Source organism: Capsicum annuum, chromosome 1, assembly GCF_002878395.1.
Source record: "Capsicum annuum cultivar UCD-10X-F1 chromosome 1, UCD10Xv1.1, whole genome shotgun sequence".
Lineage (NCBI taxonomy): Eukaryota > Viridiplantae > Streptophyta > Magnoliopsida > Solanales > Solanaceae > Capsicum > Capsicum annuum.
The window spans coordinates 81,474,653-81,502,224 of NC_061111.1; the positions used below are offsets into that span (position 1 = coordinate 81,474,653).

General features: G+C 35.0%; 1 pseudogene; it reads right to left on the minus strand.

Annotated features, from left to right (window-relative positions):
• Nucleotides 1-853: 853 nt before the first annotated feature.
• Nucleotides 854-23,327, minus strand: LOC107855684 (annotated as a pseudogene).
• Between the last annotated feature and the right edge of the window lie 4,245 nt (nt 23,328-27,572).

Consider the following 27,572-nt stretch of genomic DNA (forward strand, 5'->3'; position numbering starts at 1 on the left):
GTATTTTCAAGGTAGCGGCCGATTTATGCTTCTAGAGTTGATCTATTACCTCCTCTAGTTTAGTTTATGTGTTGTTTTGTATTTAGAGACAGATTGTGTTCTTTTTGTACTATCGTTTGTATATTTTGATGTCGAGATGCACTTACTTGATTCTTACACTGTGACATTGGATTTTGGGAGATCCATGGTAACCTTGTTATGTATTTTTCTGCTATTATTGTATATGTGTTGTTCGGCTTCATTCTAGAAGCCTTACCTTGGATTTTGACGTTGTTTTTCCTTATTTCATAACAATTTGGGTGATAGGCTTGTCGCGACAAGTGTCATCATGACCCTTAGTATTGATCGTGACAGAAGGTTTCATTTGTCAACCAAAAGACCAATTAGCATGCTTTTATTAAGTTTCTTAGTTTGTGCTTTGCTCCTCTGTGTATGGTTTGGTCCCTAGTCAATCCTTATGTTTGGTCCTTAATTAATCTATGGTTTGGTATTACCTTATGAATTAATGAAATCATACTTATTATTATCTGCTGCTTTGTTGGTTGTTTTATTACTTTTTGCAAGATGTTTAAATCATTACTAAATTTGGTTCCCAAAGGCCATAACTAATGTGTTTGCATTACTGAATTTGGTTTCCGAGCAGATATGAGTAATAATTTGATGGACAATCATTATGCAAAAAGATTTCTCTTCAAAAGTTAATTTGCTCGAGTTGTAATCTGTGAATATATCTCTAAAGTGAAGTCTCGAATTAATCTTAAGAGAGTAAAGTGTCAAATTATTGTTAGTTGATTTACTCTGGTTGTAATTTGTGAGTATATTAAACTGGTGGCTTATAAGGCCTAGCCTAGCATTAAACAGCCCTCACCGAGCTTGTAAGAACAGATGCGGCACAAGAACCATAACGTCTCAAGAGAGGGACAAGTTTTGCACAGCGGTGAAGTAGCGCAAATCGGGAACCTATTGTGTGAACCAAAAATAGTTTTTGGCTCGTCTATCGGCTTGCATCTCTAGCAAGATCAGTGTGCGGAATATTTTCCTAAAATAAAATTACTAAAATCCTTCCCTCTTTCCATAAATTAAAATATCTGATCTCCCTACACTGCATTAGTTGGTTGATATATGACTTTGTTGCAGTACTTATTGTCAGAGCTTCATCAAATTGGAAGAGTTCTCTCCTTTTGAGTAAAATCTTGTAGTAGCTTAGATCAAATGTCCTGAAACTCCATGTCCCATTTCAAATATTGTTGTGTTTTCATTGATTGATTTGTATTTTTTCCCTTGAGATTAGCATCATATTCGTTATCATGGAACTTGGGCACCAAAAGTTTCAATAAATTAAGCATACGTGTTGAGAATAACGAACAGTGAGAGACTCAAATGGTGTGAGCACCTCAAATATTTTTGTCCACGTAGGAATTATTGTTATTACCTAAAGAGTGGTGAGTATAGAATTATATGCAAGCAATCTCAGGATTTTCATAATTTTTGACTTGTAAGTAAGATTATCCTTAACATTATAGTTAAGACCTAGCTTATTCGATGTGGAAACACAAGACCAAAATAGGTTTGCATTAGTACATTTGTTTCATTTTATATGACTTTATTTTCAATGTATATTTGAAGTTCTTTAAATTTTAAACATTTCATGTGACAACCTTCGTTGAATTCCTTAGTCGCATAAATGGCGTTACATATATAAATCTCAAGTTGCAAAAGTATTTCTTTCATTCTTTAAATTTCATACTCAGTCAAACTTGCCACATAAAATGAAATAGAAGTAGTAAAATTATAGCTCACTATATAATAGGAACAAGTATTTGCGGGCAAGACCATTCCTAGCAAAATCAGTCTGGATAGTGGATGAGTTACTAGTTGGAGTTGGGATGTCGATTAAAGTTTTAGAAGCATTAGAGATTCTTCCATCTCTTCTTCCAGTTGGTATATTCTAGAAAGGACCTCCCCACCATACCCAAGAAAATATATATAAAATGGTCATAACAAATAGAAAAGTGGTTGAAATTAGACAGTTAAGTTGTTGACTTACTGGGACCACAATAGAGTCTCTAGCAAACAAGAAAACAATATCAGCACAAGAGACAACTCCAGGGCATTCAGCTTCAGTTACTTTCTTCACATTATCAATGAAGGAGAAACCTCTCAGTGTTAGATTTGCGATACCAACTTTTTCTGTTTGATTTCTTGTACTTGATGCGAAATTCAAGATCACAGATGCACAAATCAATCTATGGTTTGGGTATTACGTTATAGATTAATGAAATCAGAGTTATTATTATCTGCTGCTTCATTAGTTGCTTCATTAGTTGTTTTATTGCTTTTTGCAAGATGATTAAATTTTGCATTACTAAATTTGGTTCCCAAAGGCCATAACTAATGTGTTTGCATTACTAAATTTGGTTCCCAAATAGATACGAGTAACATTTTGATGGCAAATCGTAATGCAAAATGACCTCTCTTGAAAAGTTAATTTACTTTAGTTGTAATATGTGAATATATCTCCAAAGTGAAGTCTCAAATTAATCTTTAAGAGTGTGAAGTGTCAAATAATGTTAATTAATTTACTCTACTTGTAATTTCCGAATATATTAAACTGATGACATTATAAAGCCTAGCATAGCGTTAAACAACCCTCACTGGGCTTGCAAGAATAGATGCGTCGCAAGAACCATAACATCCCAGGCAAGGTAAAAAATCTGCAAAGTAGTGAAGAAGTGCAGATCGCGAACCTCATTGCGTGAACAAGAAAAAAAGAATAATTTTTGGCTTGTCTACTAGCTTGCATTGCGAGCAAGATCAGCGTGCTCAAGAATTTCCAAAAGTAAAATCACAAAAACTGTTCGTTGCTCCTATTCTGTTGAAAAAGAACATGCATTTTCTCTTCTCATCTTTTCTCCTATTTGCCCCAATATAGATTACCCTTAAAAAGTGATTTAATAATTTTTTTCTTTCTTTGATTTGGGATCACAGTTGTATTCCACTTGTGAATATGATATTCTAATTGAAAGCCTACACTACTGAAATTTGAAAAACCAACTTTTTGGACAATAAAATTTTGAGTCAGGAAATAAATAAATAAATCGAGACAATAAAAATATATGGCAATAATCAATTTATTGATTTCAACGAGAGTGTTACAATCTCTATGAATCCTCTGATTCGCCTTTTCAAATATAAATTCAAGGGCTTAAACCTTGATCTTGAATCTGAACTTGATTTGATGGACTTGAGGAATTTGATCTTAACTTGTGCTTGAATTCAAGGGCTTTTGATCTTGTTCTTGAATATTGCGGTCTTGATCTTGAATCTTCATGAACTTGCTTTGAATGCCCGAGCTTTGTAGAGAAATTGCGGCGTTTGATCCACGAGCTTTCTCTTGCTTCTTGTTAGAGTTCTAGGGGGTTCTTTTTTGAATTATGGGACCCCTATTTATAGTTGTAGGAAAGGAAAAGTCATGATGAATATAGACTTCCTTTGACCAATAAGATTTAATTGATGTGGTGCCTTTTTATGGGCTTATATTTCATGGGTCTGCTGCATCATTTTGACATGTGGCATAATCCTATTAGCTCCTTCACTTGACTTGGCATGCCACATTATTTGACATGTGTCACTTATTTGGGCCTCTAGAATATGATAATATCTTGTGCTTATTAGAGTGGGTTCATCATTTGTAGCTCAAATCAATGGGCTAGCCCAATAATAATTGGACTTTAATTAAACTCATATATGTTTGGACTTAAATAATTAATCCAGTAATATTAATCCATAATATTTATTTGAGACTAATATATTTTGAATTTAATATAATTCAAATTTTGTACAGATTTAAATTTAATAAAATTACATCGCCCACAAATGCCCCCTACTTCAAGACTTGTCGAGACATTTAATATTTTGGAGATTAGTCTTGAAGTATGATTATTTAAGCATGTTTCCTTCATGCTTCAACGATTTTCATACATATGAATACCTCATTCAAAAATTTAAAGCCGAACCATATTGATATTGCCTCTCAAAACTCTTTCATTTTTTTCCATGAATCTCTACACTTAAGACCCATTGGTGAGACATGATATCCAATTTCAAACAGATTTTGGAAGACTTTTTCATCGCCTTACTTAATTAGGAATAAAACTCTTCCGATTTGAACTTAGATTGGAGAAGGAAAAAACCTCCAATTTGAATTTGTATGGGAGAAGGAAACAACCTCCAATTTGAATTTGTATGGGAGAAGAAAATAACCTCCAATTTGAATTTGTATGGGAGAAGGAAATAATTTTTAATTTGAATTTGTATGGGAGAAGGAAATAACCTCCAATTTGAATTTGTATAAGAGAATGAAATTATCTCCAATTTGAATTTGGAGATGGGAGTTATTCCAATCTGAATTTATATTGGAGAAGGAAACAATCTACAATTTGAATTTGGAGATGGAAGTTATTCCAATCTGAATTTATATTGGACAAGGAAATATCCATCCTACAACTCTATAAAAGGAGGTAGTTTTCTCACTTTTTCAATATCAATTTTGGGGTTTTCAAGCCATCAACAATATTGAGGTAATTTCTTTTCCTCCTACTTTTCTCTAATTTTCGTCACTTTTTTCATCACAACATGTTAGTGGTAGAAAATTCATAACTAATTGTACAACTATCAAAATCATGAACCATTTGATATTACAGAAACTATACTTCGAGATCTATAACATATCGAAAATTCAGCTTTAAATTCCTTCAATATAATTCTCGATAATTTTTTTGAGGTTAGCCCTGAATTTTATCATGCTGAAAATTTCAGATCTGCGCGTCTTTACTAAAACTTTCATATCTTGAAGTAAGAAGGATAAAATCACAAGGAGCTTGATTCTTTTGAAACTAGACACAAATATATATAACATATCTAAAATTCATAATTTAATACAATCGAGATATTTTCAGGTGTTATCCCAAAATTAACATTGGGTTTTGATGGATTAACAATTTTAGATTTATGCAACATCACCAAAAAAATTATATCTCAATGTGAGAGTATCGAAATTATGATCCGCTTAATACTATAAGTGCCGGAAACATGCATTTATAACATATCCAAAATTTGTATTTTAAAACTTCTTATATTGTTCTGGATGAGTTTTTGAAGGCGATCCTATATGTTGTCCGACAGAGGATTCCAGATTTACGTCGCCTCACCAAATAATTTATATCTTGATGTGGGACCATCACCACCAAAGAGAGTTTTGATGTTTCAAACTAGATTTTGAGGGCTTTATTCTCTTTAAGGCATCTTGTCTCAATCCAAGTTGGTGATATACAACTTTCAAGATCACAACGCTTGACATGTAACATCCTTTCTATTTGTGTTTTTACTTTCTTTCTTATTTCCTCTCTTTTTTTTTTGGTTTTGCTTTTGGAGAATTGAAACAGATAGCAATATGCAACAATCGGCTTAGGGTGCGAGAGTTTAAATTTGCCTCTGTCACCTTAAGTCCGAATAATTTTACTTAAGGATGGTGGACATCGGCTTAAGGTGCGAGAGTTTAACTTTGCCTCCGTCACCTTAAGTCCGAAAAATTTTACTTGAAGACGATGGACATCGGCTTAAGGTGCGACAGTTTAACTTCGCCTCCGTCACCTTAAGTCCAAAAAATTTTTACTTGAAGGCGGTGGACATAGTCTTAAAGTGTGAGAGTTTAACTTCGCCTCCGTCACCTTAAGTCAGAAAATTTTTTGCTTGAAGATGGTGAACATCAGCTTAAGGTGTGAGAGTTTAACTTCGCCTCCGTCACCTTAAGTATGAAATTTTTTTGCTTGAATACGGTGGACATTGGCTTAAGTTGTGAGATTTTAACTTAGCCTCCGTCACCTTAAGTCCGAAAATTTTTTGCTTGAAGATGATGGACATCGGCTTAAGGTGCGAGAGTTTAACTTGGCTTCCATCACCTTAAGTTCAAAAATTTTTAATTGAAGATGGTGGACATCGGTTTAAGGTGCGAGAGTTTAAATTCGGCTCCGTCACCTTAAGTCCAAAAATTTTTTTCTTGAAGACGGTGGACATCGGCTTAAGGTGCGAAAGTTTAACTTGGCCTCCGTTACCTTAAGTCCAAAAATTGTTTGCTTGAAGATGCATGATTTTCTTTAAGTATGGGCTTTTTCACCAATGCATTTATGCAATGGTCTTCCCTAAGTATGGACCCTTTTACTGATGCATTTATGCGATGGTCTTCTCTAAGTATGGGCCCTTTTTGATGGTCAGCTTAAGGTGTAAAGGGATAAATCTTGTCCACCTTAAGGCATGAAAATTTTAATATCCTTTTAAGGATAAACCCGTGAGAGGCCAGCTTAAGGTGCAAAGGGACAAATCTTATCCACCTTAAGGCATGGAAATTTTGATATCCTTTAAGGATAAACCCGTGAGAGGCCAGCTTAAGGTGCAAAGGGGGCAAAGGGACAAATCTTGTCCACCTTAAGACATGAAGATTTTGATATCCTTTAAAGATAAACTCGTGAGAGGCCAGCTTAAGGTGCAAAGGGACAAATATTGTCCACCTTAAGGCATGGAAATTTTGATATTCTTTAAGGATAAACCCGTAAGAGGCCAACTTAAGGTGCAAAGGGACAAATGTTGTCCACCTTAAGGCATGGAAATTTCAATATCCTTTAAGGATAAACTTGTGAGAGGCTAGCTTAAGGTGTAAAGGGACAAATCTTGTCCACCTTCAGGCATGGAAATTTTGATATTCTTTTAAGGATAAACCCGTGAGAGGTCAGCTTAAGGCGCAAAGGGACAAATCTTGTCCACCTTAAGACATAAAAATTTCGATATCCTTTTAAGGATAAACCCGTGACAAGCCAACTTAAGGTGCAAAGGAACAAATTTTGTCCACCTTAAGGCATGGAAATTTTGAGATCCTTTCAAGGATAAACCCGTGAGAGACCAGTTTAAGGTGCAAAGGGACAAATTTTGTCCATCTTAAGGCATGAAAATTTTTAGTTCCTTTTAAGAATAAACCCGCGAGAGGCCCTGATTTGAAGACTTGGAAATTTTATCAACTTTCACTTCCAAATTTGACATTTTGAGCGGTTAAACTTCCAAATTTGGGATTTTGGAGTGTACATGCAGTTTATACTCGTGCCTTGAGGAGTGTACATGCAGTTTATACTCGTGCCTTAAGGAGTGTACATGAAGTTTATACTCGTGCCTTAAGGAGTGTACATAAAGTTTATAATCGTGCCTTAAAGAGTGTACATGTAGTTTATACTCATGCCTTAAAGAGTGTCATATTCCTTCAAGGATAGTACTTCTTCAAGAACTTGGCATTTATAGGGCCGATTTTCACTCCATCTGCATTGACAAGTTTGTATGCACCATTTAAATATGCCTCTTGTAATTTACCCCCAAACTTATGAGAAGTGATAATGGGCCTTCTTACTGCAAGGAATTAATCTCCAACTTGGAAGCACCTTAAGCGAACCCTTTTGTTGAAAGAACGAGATAGTCAGGCTTGATCGCATTCAAGATATGGTTGAGCCTCCAGCCTCTTCTCATTAAGAGCTTCTAACTCCGTAAGATGCAACTTAGCATTTTCTTCATCGGTGAGCCCTCCTTGAATAGCCAGTCTCAAAGAAGGTATTTGACACTCAAGTGGCAGGACTGTTTCAACTCCAAAAGCAAGTGAGTATGGGGTTGCTTGCATCGGTGTACGATAAGTTGTCCTATATGCCCATAACGTTTCTTTCATTCGCTTATGCCAGTCTCATTTAGATTTGGAGATGACTTTCTTCAACAAGTTACATAAAGTCTTATTGAAGGCTTTAGCTAGACCATTAGCGGCAGCATGATATATTGAAGACTTACGTTGCTTGAAGCCAAAGAGATCATAAATCTTATTCATCAACTTGTTATCAAATGGCTTGCCGTTAACGGTTATTATGTATTGAGGAATTCCAAAGCGGTAGATGATATTCACAAGGATAAAGTTTGCAATATTTTCTTTCTTTACTTTCTTGAGAGTAACAACTTCAGCCTATTTTGAAAAGTAATCTGTCGCGGCCAAGATGTATAAGGGTCCACCAGAAGACTTTGGTAGTGGACCAACAACATCCATTCTGCAAGCATTAAATGACCAAGATGCTACAGTTGGATGTAGTACCTCTGGAGGTTGATGTATGAAATTTGCATGGAATTGGCAAGCTTTGCATCTTCTATCATAGTCCAAGCAATCTTTCACCATCGTTGGCCAATAATATCTTATCCTTTTAATGTGAAAATGGAGCTTTGGTCCGGACTGACGTGATCCAAAAACTCCCGAGTGCACTTCTTGCAAAGCTTGAATTACTTCTTCCTCTCCCAAACACCATAACAGTACTCCTTCAAATGATTTTCTATACAGTGTGTCCTTATAGTATAGAAATCAAGGTGCACGACGACGAATGTCAGTCTTTCTCCTTGGATCTTCTAGAAGTATTCCATAACATAAATAATCAATGATAGGTTGTTACAATCTTCTTTTATAGCTTCAGACACAACAACGAGGTATTTAACCATGTTTTCTACACCTTATTTGATGGTGGTACAACCCATTCTTGGCGGATAGTAACTTGCGTCTGATTTAGAAGAGTTAGGGTTAAGGCCAAAGCAGCTAAGGCATCAGCTTACTTATTTTCTCTCCTTAGCATATGTTGGAGGGTTACCTCTCCAATCTACCCTATCAAATTCTGTACATAATCATGATATGGTTGTAGCTCAGGCTTTCTGACTTCATAATTTCCCAAAAGCTACTTGATCACCAATTAGGAGTCACCAAAGACTTGTAATTGCAGTTGTTTCATGTCAACTGTCATCTCAAGTCCAAGTATTAAAGCTTGATATTCAGCAACATTATTAGAGCAACGATTTGTTAGGGTAAAAGAGTATGGGATGACCTCTTCTTGTGGAGTGATGAACACCACACCGGCACCAGCTCCATCTCGATGTGTGGAACCATCAAAGTATATCTTCAATGGGGTTCTTGCTTCAATGACCATTGTATCTTCATTAGGAAGTTCATCACTTAGTTCCCAATCATCAGGTATCAGGTGGTCTGCTAAGAAGTTAGCCAACGCTTGTCCCTTTACAGCCTTTTAGGGAACGTACACAATCTCAAATTGTTGAAATTAAAGGTACCACCTTGCAAGTCGGTCACTAAGGACTGGTTTTGACATTACAAACTTGGTGGGATTTTCCCTAGACAAAGACGGACAACATGAGCTTAAAAGTACTATTTTATCTTTTGAATTGAGAAGGCCAATGCCAAACACTACTTTTTGATTGGATAATACTTTATCTCATTTGGTATCATCATTCTGCTCAGATAGTAAAGAGAGTTCTCTTTGCCTTTACTATTTTCTTAAGCCAATAGTGCTCTAACTGACCTCTCTTGTGCCGCAATGTAGAGTATCAATGATTTTCTAGGTATGGGTGCCATAAGAACTGGTGGCTTCATTAAGTATGATTTGATACTCTCAAATTCATTACTATAAGCTTGGTCCCATTCGAAGAGAGTGTCCTTTTTCATGAGACGACTAAATGGTTGACACTTTTTGGACAGGTTTGCTTAAATATGCTAGCCTTCCTTGAAGGCTTTTTAACTCATGAATATTTTGAGGCTCGGGCATATTCAAAATTGCATCGACCTTGGCTTGATCAATTTTAATTCCTCAGTATCGTACAATGAAGCTAAGAAACTTTCCAGAAGTTACTCCAAAGGCACACTTTAATGGATTCATCCTAAGTTGATATCTTCGAAGTAACTCGAATACCATTCTTAGGTCTTTTAAGTGGTGCCTCTCTTTCTTGACTTCACCACTAGATCATCCACGTAATATTTAATATTTTTATAGAGAAGGCCGTCAAAGATATTCTACATATCCCTTCGATAAGTGGCTCCAGCATTCTTTAAACCAAAAAGCATTACCTTATAGCAATAAATACCTTTGGGCGTATTGAAATGCAGTGAGTTCTTCATCCTTTAGCGTCATACAAATTTGATTGTAGCTGGATGAACCATCCATGAAGGACATTGCCTTATAACCAGTGGTGGCGTTAATCATCAACTCTGGTATGGGGATTGGAAAGTCATCCTTAGGACAGACATTATTGAGATCCCGAAAGTCGACACAAACTAGAATATGGCGATTCTTCTTACATACTGAAACAATACTTGAAATCCATGTGAGATATTTGACTTTATAAATAAAGCCAGCTTCAATGAGTTTGTTAACTTTATTTTCGCTCAAAGTAACCAACTCCGGCCTAAAGCGTCTCTGGTTTGCTTAACAAAACGGGCACCATTCTTGACCACCAACTGATAGATCGCTACTTTTAGATCTAAGCCAGGCATTTCCTTATAGCTCTAGGTAAAGATATCTATATATTCCTTGAGTATGTCCATATAAGCGATTTCCTTCTCTACTTCTAGAAATGCACTCAGGTAAGTTGACCTTGGGTCTTCATCGGTTCCAAGATTAACTTCCTTCAAGAGATCTATTGTGGCCTTTAATCCTTCTTGAAGTTATGATGGAGCATCTCCAGCATCTTCCTCTTCTTGAGCATCATCATCGATGATGGATATATGATAACACCCAAAGGAATCTTCTATCTCTTCATCAACCTTCATTTAAGATGGGACATTTTTCTCGTTCTAGGTCGTAACATAATATGAGGAGTCAATACTCTTTTCATCTTCTTCGCGTTGGTTGGTATAAACCATAGTATGCTCCTTTGCCTTTAGCACCGCATTGCATGAAACTACCAATTTCGTCTATCGCTTCATTTTAGAAGAAATCAAACTTTAGAAATCCTTCTGTATTTTAAGTGAAGAGTGTATCATCGTACTTTGACGACTCCTTTTATGCTTGTTGCTTTTATTCTTATTTAGATGTCCCAACCTTTCAAACATAGAAGTTCTTGCAGTTGACCCTTCAATTGGGTCAAATACAGAGGGTCTTTTATTAGCACCAGTGGATTATTCTTCCACAGTGATGTAATAACTGACTGCCCTTCTTATGGAGATGCGAATTGGAGGTGGCTGCATGTATCCTAGGCCTTCACGTGTCTTCCTGGTTTTACCCTCCGACGAAAGTTTGCCCAACCTTGATGGCTCATTATGATTGTATTCAGCCTTTACAAATAGCTTATATGCATTTGGATCAAAACCATCTTTCGTACGCTTCGTAGGAAGGGTCATTTCTTGTGGTAGATTTTGAGCCACAGATTCTTCAAGAAGTCTTGAGGATGGATTTATTACATCAATCTTCCTGATAGGTAAAGTTATCCCCTTTAGCACATTATCTTGGGAATTCGATGGGTGATCTTTCTCTTTCTTTACCTTTGGTACATAGCGAAGAATAGGAGTTGCCTTCTTTCTCGTAGAAGTGATACTTCTTTATTTAAAGTGGAGAGAGGCTTCTTGGTGGAAACTTTTTCAACATCATCGCGACCTTCTTAGATGCAAGATCATCACACTTGGTCTTAGTGATATCTTCAACCCTCTTCTCATCCACAATATAATTTTTTAAGTAGAATTTTTCATCAACAAAATATGACTCAGCTTCAGTGAATGGCTCATCATCGGAAACTATCTTTCTTTCCACTTCGCCTTTGAGGTACTTCAAATATTGATAATAAGAGGATGAGATAATTTTGTTCCCGTACACCCAAGGCCTACCAAGCAATATATTGTATGAATTTTTGGCATTGATCACATGCATCAATGGGTTTGATTGAAAATCATCCATACGAATCCCCAACTTGATACATCCCATGGCCCTCTGGCCTCATTGGTTGAATCCTTGGATCATTATACGACTTTCATTCAGTACGCTAGTAGCGATGCCATGTTTCTTCATCGTGTGGATAGGCAGGATGTTGACTCCAGATCCCTCATCTATCAAGATTCTATTGATCTTCTTTCCTAGAATTTGACCCACCATGTATAAGGGATGGTTATATAGGGCCTCACCAAGCAGAAAATTATTATTTGTGAATGTGATTTTTGTATCACATACATGTGCCTCTTTGTCAAGAGTTTCAGCAAGCTTTTTGGAAGATGAAGGAACTTCCATGGGTAGATTCTCACACTTTGCCCCCTCTTTGGTGGTATTAAAACAAGACACCTCACGGTTGACTTGGGCGGTCTTTACACGAAACCAACTCAATAAAAATTTCTCTAAAGTCACCGGACACTAAAGTTTTGGGGGGTGAAGCTCTGTGACAGTCTTCCTTTTTAAAAGTTCAACCAGCTTTTATTTCCTTGGTTTCTTTACCATTCTCATTCTAGTTGGCTGCTTGGATGACTCCTTTTGTAGGCTCATCTTCTTGTGTCTGCGCCTAGTCACCAGAGTCCAACCTTCATCATCACCTTCGTCAACTAAAGACCTGTCAGGTTCTAATATCTTCTTATTATGCTCTTCAACACATATTTGGATAGGGTCGAGTGAGCCAAAATTGATAAAGATTTAATGAGAAATGACCATCTCATCATCGAAGAATATCTTCTTCTCTTTTGCCAGTTGCATGAATTTATCTTTAAAGACAAAGTACTTTTCCAGAAGATGACTTACAAGCCTATGATATTTGCAGTAATTAGGGACATTGGTCCTTCCAGCTTCATTGGGATGCTTCATCTCTGGGAGTTCAATGAGCTTATGTTCAAGGAGTTCATAAAAATCTCAGCAACATCATAATCAAGGAAGGGATATTCCTTTTCTTGCATCTCTTTTAAATTTTTCTGATCCAGACGTGCTCCAGAAGTCGTCTTCACACTTTGCTTCTTGCTCACCTTTGTGGTGACCTTTACAGGAGACACATCGATATTCATGGACTCCTTATTATCATTTTTGGGGACAAACTTGCCCCATCTTTTGGGCTCCTACTTATTATTTCCCCTTCGAGGCTCATGGATAGGCGTTGATCCTTTTCCAGCAGAAGAAATGCTTAACTCCATATCATGAGCACAAGTAGCTATCTCTTCAAAGAATTTAGATTTAATGCCTTGCAAGATGTAGAGAAGTTCCCAGTGCATTCCTTGGATGCACATCTCTATTGTAGAAGCTTCACTGAGCCTATCTTTGCAGTTCAAGCTAGTATTTCTCCATCGATTGATGAAGTCAATGATTGGTTCATCCTTTCTTTGCTGAGTATTTGTAAGCTCTACCATGCTCACTGTATGCCTTATGCTATAAAAGTGATTTAGGAACTCGTGCTTCAATTGCTCCCAGCTATCGACGAAATTAGGCTCATGGTCTGTATACCAATTAAAGGAATTTACCTTTAGAGAATGAACAAACTGTTTGACAAGATAGTCACCGTAAGTTCTGGCATTGTTACATGTCTCAACAAAGTGTATGACATGTTTTTTGGGTTTCTTTTGCCCTCAAATTATTGAAATTTGGGGGGTTGATAGCCAACAGACATTTTGAGGCTATCTATCCTCGTAGTGTAGGGCTTGGTATACACAAGGAAAAATTTGGTGACAACATCATACTTGTCTTTGAGGGTCCCTTCAATGAATTCCCTCAATTGCCCAATTGGGATCATTCCCTTAGAAGAAACTTATACCTCTTTAGTCGGTGGTGTTTGTTTCATAGGATTTTATGTCTTCTGAACCTCTGGAGATTTTCCAGGTGCATGGCTAGACTCTCTGTCTATCAGACCTTCCACCCTATCCACTATCTTATCAATTCGAGCATCTTGATTCTGAATATATTTGGTCAGGCCCTCAATTGCCTTTGCTAGATTCTCAAGTTGCTCCTCCATAGATGAGGCATCAATCACCATTGCTTGCATAATTACTGAAGATGTTGGAGAGTAGCATAGATTATTGCACAAGTTGATCCTTGAAGTGCTCAACTTATGTGGTGTAGTTGGAGATGATGAGTTTCTTGAAAAACCATCGCTCTTTGTGCTAAAGTATTTGGAATCAGAATGATCAAGTAGAGCTAGAGTCTTCTTAAGAGATTCCACCACACTTCTTCCTCCTTTCAAAGCACTTGCATTGGACTTCTTTTATTTTGGGGTTGAAGATCCAAAAATTAGAGTTGGTTCGGATGACACTGGATGTGTTCGTTGTCCTAGCAAACCTGCCTTGTTCCTTGTGATAGCTCCTAAGCTTCCAAAAGTAACACCAAGGATGCTTTCTACTTCAGCAGAGAACTTTGAATCAGTAGCCTTGGCAATAGTTGATTGAGAGTTGACTTTCCTAGAAGTCATTTCATTGTTCTTAAACTTTAAAGTATGAAAAGTTGAGATGAGAGACAGAGATTGTCCCACTAGGCGTGCCAGAATTTGTTGGACAATAAAATTTTGAGTCAGGAAATAAATAAATCGAGATAAGAAAAATATATTACAATAATCAATTTATTGATTTCAATGAGAGTGTTACAATCTCTATGAATCCTCCGATTCGCCTTTTCAAATATAAATTAAAGGGCTTAAACCTTGATCTTGAATCTGAACTTGATTGATAGACTTGAGGGATTTGATCTTGACTTGTGCTTGAATTCAAGGGCTTTTGAGCTTATTCTTGAATATTGCAGTCTTAATCTTGAATCTTCATGAACTTGTTTTGAATGCCCGAGCTTTGTAAAGAAATTGCAGCGTTTGATCCACAATCTTTCTCTTGCTTCTTGTTAGAGTTCTGGGGGTTTTTTTTCTGAATTATGAGACCCCTATTTATAGTTGTAGGAAAGGAAGAGTCATGATGAATATTACTTTCTTTGACCAATCAAATTTAATTGATGTAGTGACTTTTTATGGGTTGTTATTTCATGGGCCTGCTGCATCATTTTGACATGTGGCATGGTTCTATTGGCTCCTTCACTTGACTTGGCATGCCACGTCATTTGACATGTGGCACTTATTTGGGCCTCTAGAATATGATAATATCTTGGGCTTATTAAAGTGGGCTTATCATTTGTAGCCCAAATCAATGGGCTAGCCCAATAAAAATTGGACTTTAATTAAACCCATATATGTTTGGACTTAAATAATTAATCTAATTATATTAATCCATAATATTTATTTGGGAGTAATATATTTTGAATTTAATGTAATTCAAATTTTGTACAGATTTAAATTTAATGAAATTATATCGCCCACACAGCTATGCAGTCTTGCGTTGCAACTACATCGTCAACTAGATCAGTTTTTGCCTAGGATTAAGATAACTTAATTGTGAGACCGTATGAAAAAATAAGATTTCTTGTTACCGGATGGTTCTTGCATTATTAATCGTTATCGATTCAGTTATCAGTGATCGATCATTATTGAGTTAATCGTTAACCTTACAATACAAAATTTTCAGTAAGGATTAGTCACTGGAAAACAGTATTATTAAACTCTAAAAGTGAAAGTGATCATTGAAAATCACTTAAACAAAGCTTAACCTTATTGATTTCCACTATTGAACTTGAAAAGCTAACCTTTGTGCAATTGATATATTCCAAATCCTAGGTATAGCATTTCAAATAAGTCTTATGAATGCTTACCATCAAAAGATGTGTTGCCAAGAAACAACACAGAACAAGGCATCATTTCTAAAGCAGCTAATTTTTAACTAGTTACAAACTAATTAGGTTTGATTCAATTTTTCAAATTTCATTCGATTCAGTTTGATTTTTTTAATTCGGTTCTTTGGTATTTGACACAATTAAAGTACAAAAAATTGAAACAAATACTAACAAGAATATGATGCACCTGGACAAAATAAATTAATTCTATTAGATAAATATTAATGCAGTGCGCAATAGTTTGACAGAGAAATAACTTAAGCTACAGTTTTTTTCATTAAAGTAAAGCTAACAACAGATTTAAGACAAGGAACCAAGAAATATTACTGGAAATGAAAACTTAAGCTAATAGTAGATTTAATATATCTTAAACCCATGCAAATAACAAAGTGTTGCAAAATAAAATTTCATAATTCATAATCAAGAAAGTGCTAGAATGAAATCAAAAAATAATGGCAATGCAGCAGGAAAAAGTGCATGTTTTGTTTAAAAATGCAGATTATTATAACACAAAACTGTTGTATCAATTCTTACAACTTCAAGTTTGGACCACCGTTGAGATCATACAAGATTTTTTATGATAGTGTAGCATCGATTTGCTGCAATTATAATTAAGAAGACAATATAATAAAAAGGATATGTTTAAATTACAAATCAATTACAATAGTAAAAGTATACCTCATTGTCAACTAGAGAATTATCATGCTCTATGATTCTAGCTCTGCCTAGTCCGTTACCTTTACCGTTGCACTAAGCGTTTCTATCACTGCCTCTGACACCACCCCGATAATAATAATTTCCACCACCCCTGCCACCGACCCTACCACGAACCCTGCCACCACCTCTAATACTAGTTCTTCCACCATTAGTAGCTCTATATCCAACACGCAGCTATGAACTCAAAAAGTAGTATTAAGTTCTTCCTCTACTTTGAGTTACATGTGGACTTCTATATGAACGAATGTATTGAGATCTCATAGAATTGTACCTTTAGTTTGATCTATTTCATCCAAATCGGGGTCTGCCACAATCATATTATCCTTCAAATTTTTAAGATCATACGCAATTCTCTTTAAAATATGTTTTAACATAATGAACTTACACGTCAGTGCATAATGCTATATCACAAGTCTAGTCAAAATACTTCAGCATGCCCTGATATGTCTTTTACTCACAAGTCATATTTAGGTAACCTCCCAGAAAGAATTGATTTAAATAGGGTCGAATGACAACTCCTCTCCACCTAGTCAATATATACCTTCATCAATTTTATCAATCTTCTTGCGTGCCAAGATCATGATTATATGACAGCAAAGTATACCCCTAAACTCAAACCATTGGCATTTACAATTAAAATAATCACCCTAGGCCTATATTTAATTATTTACGCTACTGGATTTCCACTATTTTTATGCATAACTAAATAATCACTAAATATAAATTTCTCAACACCAGGGATAACTTCATAATCATCGGGGGTGCTGACTTCACAATGATATAATTTTCTTAATTGTGTCATGAAAAATTCATACAGTATACGCATATAACACCGAATTACCTGTTTCTCCCACTTGAATAGTGACTAATTTATAATATGAAAGCTCTTTGATTTGTATTTCGCTTCCAATTCTATCTCATGTTTAACTCTTATAGCTATCTCATTTTGGTGAACAAAAAGCTTCAAGGTATTTGACAGGAAATATATTCATTAAATAACATATTCATCTCCTCGTTTCTTTGCATAGATAGCATACCAATATAAAAGAACACGTCAAGGTAAGCAGGAACCTATTTCTCCTTCTCAATGTAAGGATTTTTGAACTAATCCCTTATTTGCAAATCATACTTTGCAATATATTCTATCCATCTTATCTCAAATTTTTCAATACTAATACTTTAAAGGAATCATGGACTTTAATTCTACGTGTGCAATTTTAGAATCAGAAATCCTACTTAAGTAAAGAGGCAACTTTAAGAATATTTGCAATGGCTGGCTTAATGCTTGGGCATTGGTCAGTTATGATAGCAGTTAGATGAACATTTTCCATGGCTTCAAAGAAAGTTCTAAAATCCAATTTGTAACTAATGATATCTTCATGAAATATTAGAGCACTTCCTAGTAGTATTGATTGTCTATGGTGATTAATGCCAACAAATGAAGCACAAGGAACATTGTAGCGATTCACAAGATACGTCATATCAAAGCATATTGCATCATGAAAGTTCTCATAAGTTGCCTTACAATGTGAATTCACCCATGCCACATTTCATAGCCTACCCCTATTATCAACGTCTACTAAATTAAAAAACTCTCTATCTTTTACCTGCATTTCATGAAAAAGTTGAGCAGTGACAATGTATCCCTTCTTTCATTTCAAAATTCTATTCCTCAAAATAAAATTCCTACAATCCTTTGGAGTGCAACCCAAATTTTGTGGTCACCATGTTGAACCTCGACAAGTCTAATATTTTTAGGGGTTCTAATTCCTTATTGATCGTGAGCTACAAGATTCCTCTTCAAAGATTTACTAAGCGACCTATGACCAACCATTAGTCGAGATATAGCAGGGAGCAAATCATGCTCATTAACAAATTTAGAGATACACCAACAACTATTTTTTATAAAAAACGACAGTGATCCTAGCTTTAAAATTATTACTCTTTGTGGTAAACTTAGCTTTGCGATTTCTATCTTGATCAAAACAATAATTTACATACCTAGCAGTATTACCACCCATCTTGTTGGAATTTTTTTTACAACAGAAAAGCCATTCAACCGTGCATATTCTTTGTACAATGCAAACAAAGAAATTTTATCTCTAAATTACATTTCTGAGATTGGACCTACACTCACATCCTCTTTGGTAAAAGCATCCTCTGATTCATAATCAACATCATATTCTTTAAGTTCATCTCCTAAAATATCTTCCTCATTGTTATTAACTTCTTCATCATATTCTCCATGGGTTTCTCAATCCTCATATAAATGTACAACATTATTGAAATTGTAGTGTGACTTGTCATAACCAGTCATTTTCATTCATCAAACTTGTTATTTTCAATATTTTTGGGTACATAAATCTATATATAGGTACACAATAATTTCAACACAAGTTCAAGTCTTAAAACAAGGACACTTATGAAGTTGCACAACACCTTCAAACACAAGATTAAGAATAATCTATCTAAGAAATGTGTTATATTTCAGAAATGAGATGAAGCAAAAAGTTAAGGCCAATTCCCCTAACTTCACGAAGTGTCCTTAAGGAATAATTTCCCTTACTGTACCCGAGGTTATGGAATCTTTCTCCCAGGATAAAGTGGCCGTCAATCCAACAATATTGATCCAACAATATTGGTACCTTAAATTATTGGATTTGTCAAACTCACTCAACGGCTAATGATCACACAGATTTTTTGTAGAAAAGAAGAGTGTTTGTTGTCAAAAATTATGTTTATACTAGAGGAATACGTCAGGTATTTATAGCATTTTTCAGAAAGGATGCATTAGTTCAACGAAAAGGCACCTATTCAATACAGTCACATCACCTACGCCCAATCTGTGCTGGACCTGCGCCTGATTTGCAGTCGCAGGTGACACTATCCAATTCCAGTGGCTACCTGCACTGCATCTGCGCCCACAGGTCCCGTACCTGCGTTGTATCTACTCTCGCGGGTCACGCTATTGTGCTAACCAATGTGCCTTTTACCTTGAAGGGTCACATCCTTTCGAGATACATTGCGTATGCATTGGCATGGCATCCGAAATGCACCCACACATAAAGAAAAATAATTCTATCAGATTTTTGGATTAAATTCATTTGTTTTCAAGTTTCCAAATAAAATTTATCTAAAAATAGATCTCATCGATCGATCATTTGACAAATCCAAATCCAAATCTAAATCCAAATCCAAATACAAAGACAAAGCCGAGTTGAGTGAGCAACGACGATGACGGCGTGAGGCACCTCTTGGTTCTTGCCTCACTTACCATGTGGAGTAAGTTTTCCTTATTAAAAACACTTGAAAGTTCCCTTCTCCCACTAATGTGGGAGAATTAGTGGACTTTCTATTTTTTAGTACACTTTCCATTTTATTGTGGACTCATTTTTCCTCTACTATTTTTCCTTCATTTTCCATTCACACACACACCTTGAACCCAACAATCCCCCACATGAATGGAGAATGGCTATCTATTGAAGAATTTACGGACAAGCATGTGATCATTGAGCAAAGACTGATTGCTTCTGGATAAGTGGGTTTCCCTTTGAACTTTCCGTAGTGAACATGCATCGGATGCACTCGGTAGATTTGATATCTTTGAATCGTTGAGCTTTAATGTACACCTAGACAACACATGTCACACAACCAACCTTTTACCATTTATGATTCTCATAATTTTATTCTTTTTATCCATGAACACGTCCTAGTTTCATGAGAGCTTAGAGAATAGGCCTTTACTAACATTCTCCTTGAAGCGGCTTCCACTTCGCCCTCACATAGGTCATTTCTAAACGTCCAATTTTGTATATTAAACTATTTGGTCAAATCTTCCAAATTTAGATAATCATTAAAAGACTTTTCACTTTAAGTCTTATCCTTGTTTACTAAATATAGTCTACATCATGAGAATGGGTTGGTATATTGACAATGTTGAACCTGTCAGACACAACTTTGTTTGATCTCTTTGAATCTAGCTCTTGGGATCTCAAGTTTGCTAGGTAGATTTACCGCAATGCTGACTTATCCTAGGCCTTAAACTCATTCCCTTGGATGTCCTCTCAACTCCTTCCCTAGACAGGCCTTTTGTAAATGAATCTGACATATTATCCTTTGACTTTACATAGTCAACAGTGATAATTCCACTAGAGAGAAGTTCTATAACGGTATTATATCTCCATTTTATGTGATGAGATTTACCATTATACATCATGCTCCCTGCCCTACCTATTATCGTTTGGATATCACAGTGTATACATACTTGTGCCACTGGTTTGGGCTAATAAGGAATATCTTCCAAGAAATTCTTAAGCCATTCTGCTTCTTCACCGGCTTTATCCAATACGATAAATTTAGATTCTATTGTGGAGCGAGCGATACATGTCTGTTTGGATGATTTCCAAAAGACCACTTCTCTACCGATAGTAAACACATATCCACTCATGGATTTTACTTTGTTCGATCCGGTGATCCAATTTGCATCACTATATCCTTCAAGTACCGTAGGATATTTATTATAATGTAAAGCATAGTCTTGAGTGTATTTAAGATACCCCAAAACTCTTTTCATTGTCATCTAATGAGTTTTGTTGGGATTACTCGTGTACCAAACTCAACTTACTAATAGCGCATGCTATGTCTGGTCATGTACAATTCATTATATACATTAAATATTTCAATACTCTTGCATACTCAAATTGTGGGTCTCTTTCATTTTCATTCTTTTGAAGTGCAAAGATCACATCCAATAGAGTCTTGGCAATACCAAATTTCATATACTTGAATTTGTCAAGTACCTTTTTGATATAATGAGACTGTGACAACACCAACCCTTGTGGAGTCCTATAAATTCTTATTCCTAAAATCACATCCACAACTTCAAGGTCTTTCATATTGAACTTGATCTCGAGCATTCGTTTCATGGAATTTATGTTAGAAATGTCTCTACTGATGATCAACATATCATCCACATACAAACAAATAATGAATTGGTGATTTGGAGTGTCTTTAATATAAACACATTTATCACATTCATTAATCTTAAACCCGTTTGCCAACATGGTTTGGTCAAACTTTGGATGTCATTGTTTAGGTGCTTGTTTTAGTCCATAAAGTGACTTAACAAGTTTACACACCTTATTTTCTTTTTCTGAAACGACAAAACCCTCACGCTATTCCATGTAAATTTCTTTCTCTAATTCTCCATTTAGAAATGTTGTTTCACATCCATTTGATGGATTTTAAGATCATATACTGTTGTCAAGGCAATTAACATCTGAATTAACGTTATCCTCGTTACTGGCGAGTATGTATTAAAGTAATCAAGGCCTTCCTTTTGTTTAAAGCCTTTTACTTCATGTCTTGTCTTGTATTTGTCAATAGTACCATCAAATTTTATTTTCCTTTTGAAGATCCATTTAGAACCTAAAGGTTTATTTCCTGGAGGAAGATCAACAACTCCCATGTATGGTTGCCTAAGATTGAATCAATCTCAGTATCGACTGCCTCTTTCCAAAAGGATGAGTTCGAAGATGCCATCACTTTTTTAAATGTTTGAGGCTCATTTTCTAAGAGAAATATTACAAAATTTGATCCAAACGAAGTTAATGTTCTTTGACGTGTACTACATCTTGGATTCTCATCATTATGTACATCCTCACTTGGTTTATTTTGAGATCGTTTAGACCCTCTACTAGACTGTTCATGTCTAGTTTTATACGGATAAATGTGTTCAAAGTATTCAGCATTATCTAATTTAGTTACCATATTTTCATTGATATTTGGATGTTCGAATTTATGAACCAAAAACTGACATGCTTTGCTACTTTTAGCATATCCTATGAACACGCAGTCTACCATCTTAGGTCCTATCCAGGAACTTGGACCTTCGCTAGACACCCCCACACTTTGAAATATTTCAAGTTGGGTTTCCTTTCTTTCTATTTTTCATATGGAATTGATTGTGTCTTACTATGGGGCGCTCTATTGAGTATTCGGTTAGCCGTAGGGATATCTTTCCCCCCACAAGTTTTGCGGTAAACCTGAACTTATTAGTAAGGCATTCATCATTTCCTTCAAGGTTCGATTTTTTCTTTCCGCAATTCCATTAGATTGAGGTGAATGCAGAACTGTAGTTTGATGGACAATTCCATTCTTTACACATATTTGTATAAAGGGAGATTCATATTCTCTGCCCCTATCACTTTTTATCATTTTGATCTTTTTCTCTAACTGGTTTTCAACTTTAGTTTTATATTGCCTAAATGCATCTATTGTTTCATCCTTACTATTTAGCAAATAGACATAACAGTATCTAGTCAATCGTCAATAAAAGTTATAAAATATTTTTTTCCACCACGAGATGGTGTTGACCTCATATCACAAAAATATCATTGTGTATTAAGTCTAAGGGATTGGAATTCCTTTCAACGGACTTATACAGATGCTTAGCATACTTTGACTCCACACATGTTTGACATTTTGATTTATTGCACTCAAAGTTTGACAAAACTTTTAAGTTAATTAGTTTACACAATGTTTTGTAATTGACATGTCCTAATCGTTCATGTCATAAATCATAAGACTCAAGCAAGTAAGAACAAACTGAACTTTTATTGATTTCAACATTCATTTTTAATAGGTCCTCATTGAGGTAGCCTTTTTATACATACACTTCTCCTTTACTAAGTATAATTTTTCAGAAATAAATACACATTTGAATCCGTTCATGTCTAGAAGTGATACAGAAATCAAGTTCTTTCTTAACTCTAGTACGTACTAGACATTGTTAAGTGTCAACACTTTGCCTGAAGTCATTTTCAAGCATACTTTTCCTGTTCCTTCTACTTTTGCAATAACGGAGTTAGCCATGAGGATCTTTCCTTGCTCTTGAGCCAGAGTAAAATCAGCAAATAACTTCTTATTAGCAAAAACATTACGGGTGACACCGTAATCCATCCACCATTCGCGAGGATTTCCCATCAAGTTGCATTCGGACAGCATATCACATAGATTATCTACTTCTTTCTTGGACTCAGACATATTTGCTTGGTCCTTTTTATTACCTTTCTATGGAGCACGACAATTCGTAGACTTGTGGCCAATCTTGCCACAGTTAAAGCACTTTTCCTTAAATTTCTTCTTGGGTTGATTGCTTTAATGTCCAACTTTCTTGTGTTTTTTGGAGTTGTGGTCATCTTCTACAATATTTTATCCATTCATTATAGAATTTCCTCTCGACCTTCTTTCAGTAGCCTTATTATCTTCTTCAATGTGCAATTTAATAATTAGATCTTCGACAGACATCTCCTTACGTTAGTATTTTAAATAGTTCTTGAAGTCTTTCTACTTGAGTGGTAGCTCCTCTATTATTGCTACTACTTGAAACGCTTCATTCACGATCAAATCTACAATAAAGGTTATGTGAATACTAAGAATATTTTTAAATTTTTCAACAAAGGTATTTGTCAAATTCATACCTTCCGTAAGGAGGTCATGGATAATCACTTGTAGTTCCTGCACTTGGGAGTCAACCGACTTGCTATCTATCATTTTATATTCCAGGAATCTTACAACGAAGAACTTTTTAGTTCCTGCATCCTCTTTCTTGTACTTTCATTCCAGTGCTCCCCACAACTCATTTGTTGTCTTTATTCCACTATACACATTGTAGAGATCATCTTGGATACCACTCAAGATGTAGTTCCTATAAAGGAAATCTGAGTGTTTTCAAGCCTCCACAATCACAAATCGCTCTTGTTCAGAGGTTCCCTCGGGCACCTCTGGAGCTTCCTCAAATGTTAACCTTTGAAGACAAAGAGTTGTAAGGTAGAAAAATATTTTCTGCTGCCACCTTTTGAAGTCAATACCCGCGAACTTTCCAGGTTTCTCCGCTGGTGCCATTGTCGGCAGATCATTTGTACAACTCGTTGTGGCAATACTAGTTGCTGCCACCGTCGTTGAACCATCATGCACTTGACTAGCCATAGTTATTTTCTTGTCACAACAAGACAGTAACTTTAGTATATCAAAATACTATCAATAAAGTTGCAGCAACTTTGAACACCTCTTGTTTCTAGTTTAACGATGAAATTTTTATGACTTCCAATCGTCAACTGAGTGATCTTTAACTTGTGATGAAAATTTTATGTCTTCAAATCACTAGTTAAGTTCAAACAGAGTAGAAAGCTTAAAGCTTTAATCTCCAGAAACCAAGCTATACAAATTTCGAATTATTCCTTAAGATTGTTATTTTTAATGTTTTTGGATACACAAATCTGTATATAGGCACACAACAACTTCAACACAAGTTCAAGTCTTAAAACAAGAACACCTATGAAGTTGCACAACACCTTCAACACAAAATTAAGAATAATCTATCCAAGTAGTGTGTTATATTTCAGAAATGAGATGAAGCAGAAAGTTAAGGACAAGTCCCCTAACTTCACGAAGTGTCCTTAAGGAATAATTTCCCTCACTATACCCGAGGTTATGAAATCTTCCTTTCAGGATAAAATGGCCATCAATCCAACAATAGCGATACCTCAAATTATTGAATTCGTCGAACTCACTCAACGACTAATGATCACACAAATTTTTTATAGAAAAGAAGAGTATTTATGCTATCAAAAATCATTTTTATACCTGAGGAATACGTCAGGTATTTATAGCTTTTATGTGTCCTTTCAGAAAGGATGCATTAGTTCAGCAAAAAGGCACATATTGAGTATAGTCACGTCACCTGCACCCAATCTGTGTTGGACTTGCGCCTGATCTGCAGCTGAAATGCGCCCGCACACTTGTTTTTCAAGTTTCCAAATAAAATTTGTCTAAAAAATAGATCTCATCGATCGATTATTTTCCAAATCCAAATCTAAAGCCGAAGCTGAAGCTAAGCGAGCGACGACGACGGCGTAAGGCACCTCTTGGTTCTTGCCTCACTTACCATGTGGAGTAAGTGTTCCTTATTAAAAATACTTGAAAGTTCCCTTCTCCCATCAATGCAGGAGAATTATTGGACTTTCCATTTTTTGGTACACTTTTCATTTTAGTATGGACTTATTTTTCCTCCATTATTTTTCCTTTTATTTTTCATTCACACGCACATACCTTGAAACCAACAAAACTATCATCTAATGTCATCATCAAAGATCTATTCAACTCCTTCTTAACCGACTCATACCTACTTTCTTGGTTCATAGGCATGTTTACCGGACCTAATAGTGTTTCTTCATCAGTATTAATCTATTCTTGTGCTGCCAAAGTTTCATTATTTGTGTTCATATTTTCTTCAGTTCTATTCATATTTTTTTTACTTAAGGAGATAAAGTCGAGTAGAGAAGAACGTAAGGAAAAAGAGTAAACAATAAAGGAGTATTTGAGTTAATAGTATTTGAGAAAGAGAAAAGATATGCATATTTTTTAAGGAATTATATTGTATTTCAATCATATAAGACTGTTGATATTCCCAGCCTAAGATTTTATGTTGTGACTGAATTATAATTTAGGGAATAGCAGAGACTTAATTACCTTGAATTAAAAAAAAAATGATTTATTTTGTTTTGAAAGAAAAAGGCTATAATATTGTAGTCTTTTTACTATTATGATTAAATTTGGACCAATTTTTTTTTTAGTCATTTAGCACTTCCCAAAAAGATTATTTGTTTTGAAAGAAAAAGGTTATTATAGTTTTTTTACTATTGTGGTCAAATTTGTACCCTTTTTTGTGTCCATTTAGCACTTTCCAATAATCTATTATATACTAAAAGTGTGAAGGCCCCTTAGAAAAGTGATTTGAAGTGTGAAGCCCCTTTAGAAAAGTGATTTGAACTTTTTATCGAAAGACTCTCCTTTAAACAAAATTATCTTTTCACTATTTTTAAATTTATTATTTAATTATTTTTATTATTTAACTAGACTCCTAAAATATATAGGGCTCCTAAAATATATGGAATAGAAATCAATTAATATTTTCCTTTGTAGTGATCAATTAGAAAAATAATACTAAAATAGGATTAAAAAATACTCCTAAAATAGGATAGAAAAATACTCCTAAAATAGGATTATACTAAGGAAATACTTTTATAAATATTGAGATACACGTTAAACTAATGAAGAAATCGGTTTACTTAAGTTTTGTGATCAGAAATCGATTTACTTAAGTTTTGTGATCACTATTGTATTATTTTGTTGTAGTTTACAGGTCGTGAATAAATTTACAGGTGGTAGACGAATGTCGGTCGGCTTTGAGGAACCTTTTTAGGTAAAGGTTAGGTTTAATTGTATTATTTTTATATCTCTATTTTGACAATTTTTTTTGTGTAAAGGTAAAGTTTAGTTGTATTATTTTGATCTCTCTGTTATGTACTGTTTTTTTATAGTTTACAAGTGGTAGATGAGTGTTAGACGGCTTTGAGAAAATTTTAGTGTAAAGATTAGATTTAATTATATTTTTTTAATGTCTCTATCATCGTATTATTTTGTTACAGTTTACAGGTGGTAGATGAATGTCGATCGATTTTGATAAATTTTTTGGTAAAAATTAGGTTTAATTAAATAAATTATTCAAAAGATGTTGAATTTAATTATTGTATTCATTTTTATTATTTAAACAAATATTCAATTTAATATAATATTTAAACTCAATAAAGTGAGGTACACGCGCAAGATGCGTACATCTAAACTAGTATTATAATAAGCTCAAAATTCTTTTATCTTATTGCACAAATGGAGATTTGAAGATCAACTTGACCAGAAAACGACAATCTCCTTATTGGACCAAAACTAACCATCAAAACTCGTGTAAATTTTCTAACATGGGCAGTGGTGAATGGTTGAAATCGTTCACCACAAGCAAATTCATAATTTAAAGTTTGAGGGTTCGAATATTAAGACAAGACAATGATATTAAGTTAATATATAATAACCATCAAATTAAGAATAAGTATAAATATTTAAATATGTTTCAAAAGATAATAAACCAGTCAAATACTGTACAAATATAAACATTACTATTACAATTATACTCTATGATTTGTCATATTTTGAAATTGATCAATGATTACATTATCCAATACTTCAAAAAAAATTACGGACGCTGGAGAACTTGGCAAAGGCAAACTAGCTAGAATCGTATCTGAAGGGAGTTTGAGGTTTGAAAAATTTATGATCATATTGACTCTCACTTAAATATCCAAAAAATCACCAAACACAAATTTCTCTATATAAAAAATTAGAAATAAAAAAGGAACCACATATTTATTGGCTTGACAGAAATTAATAGGCTAA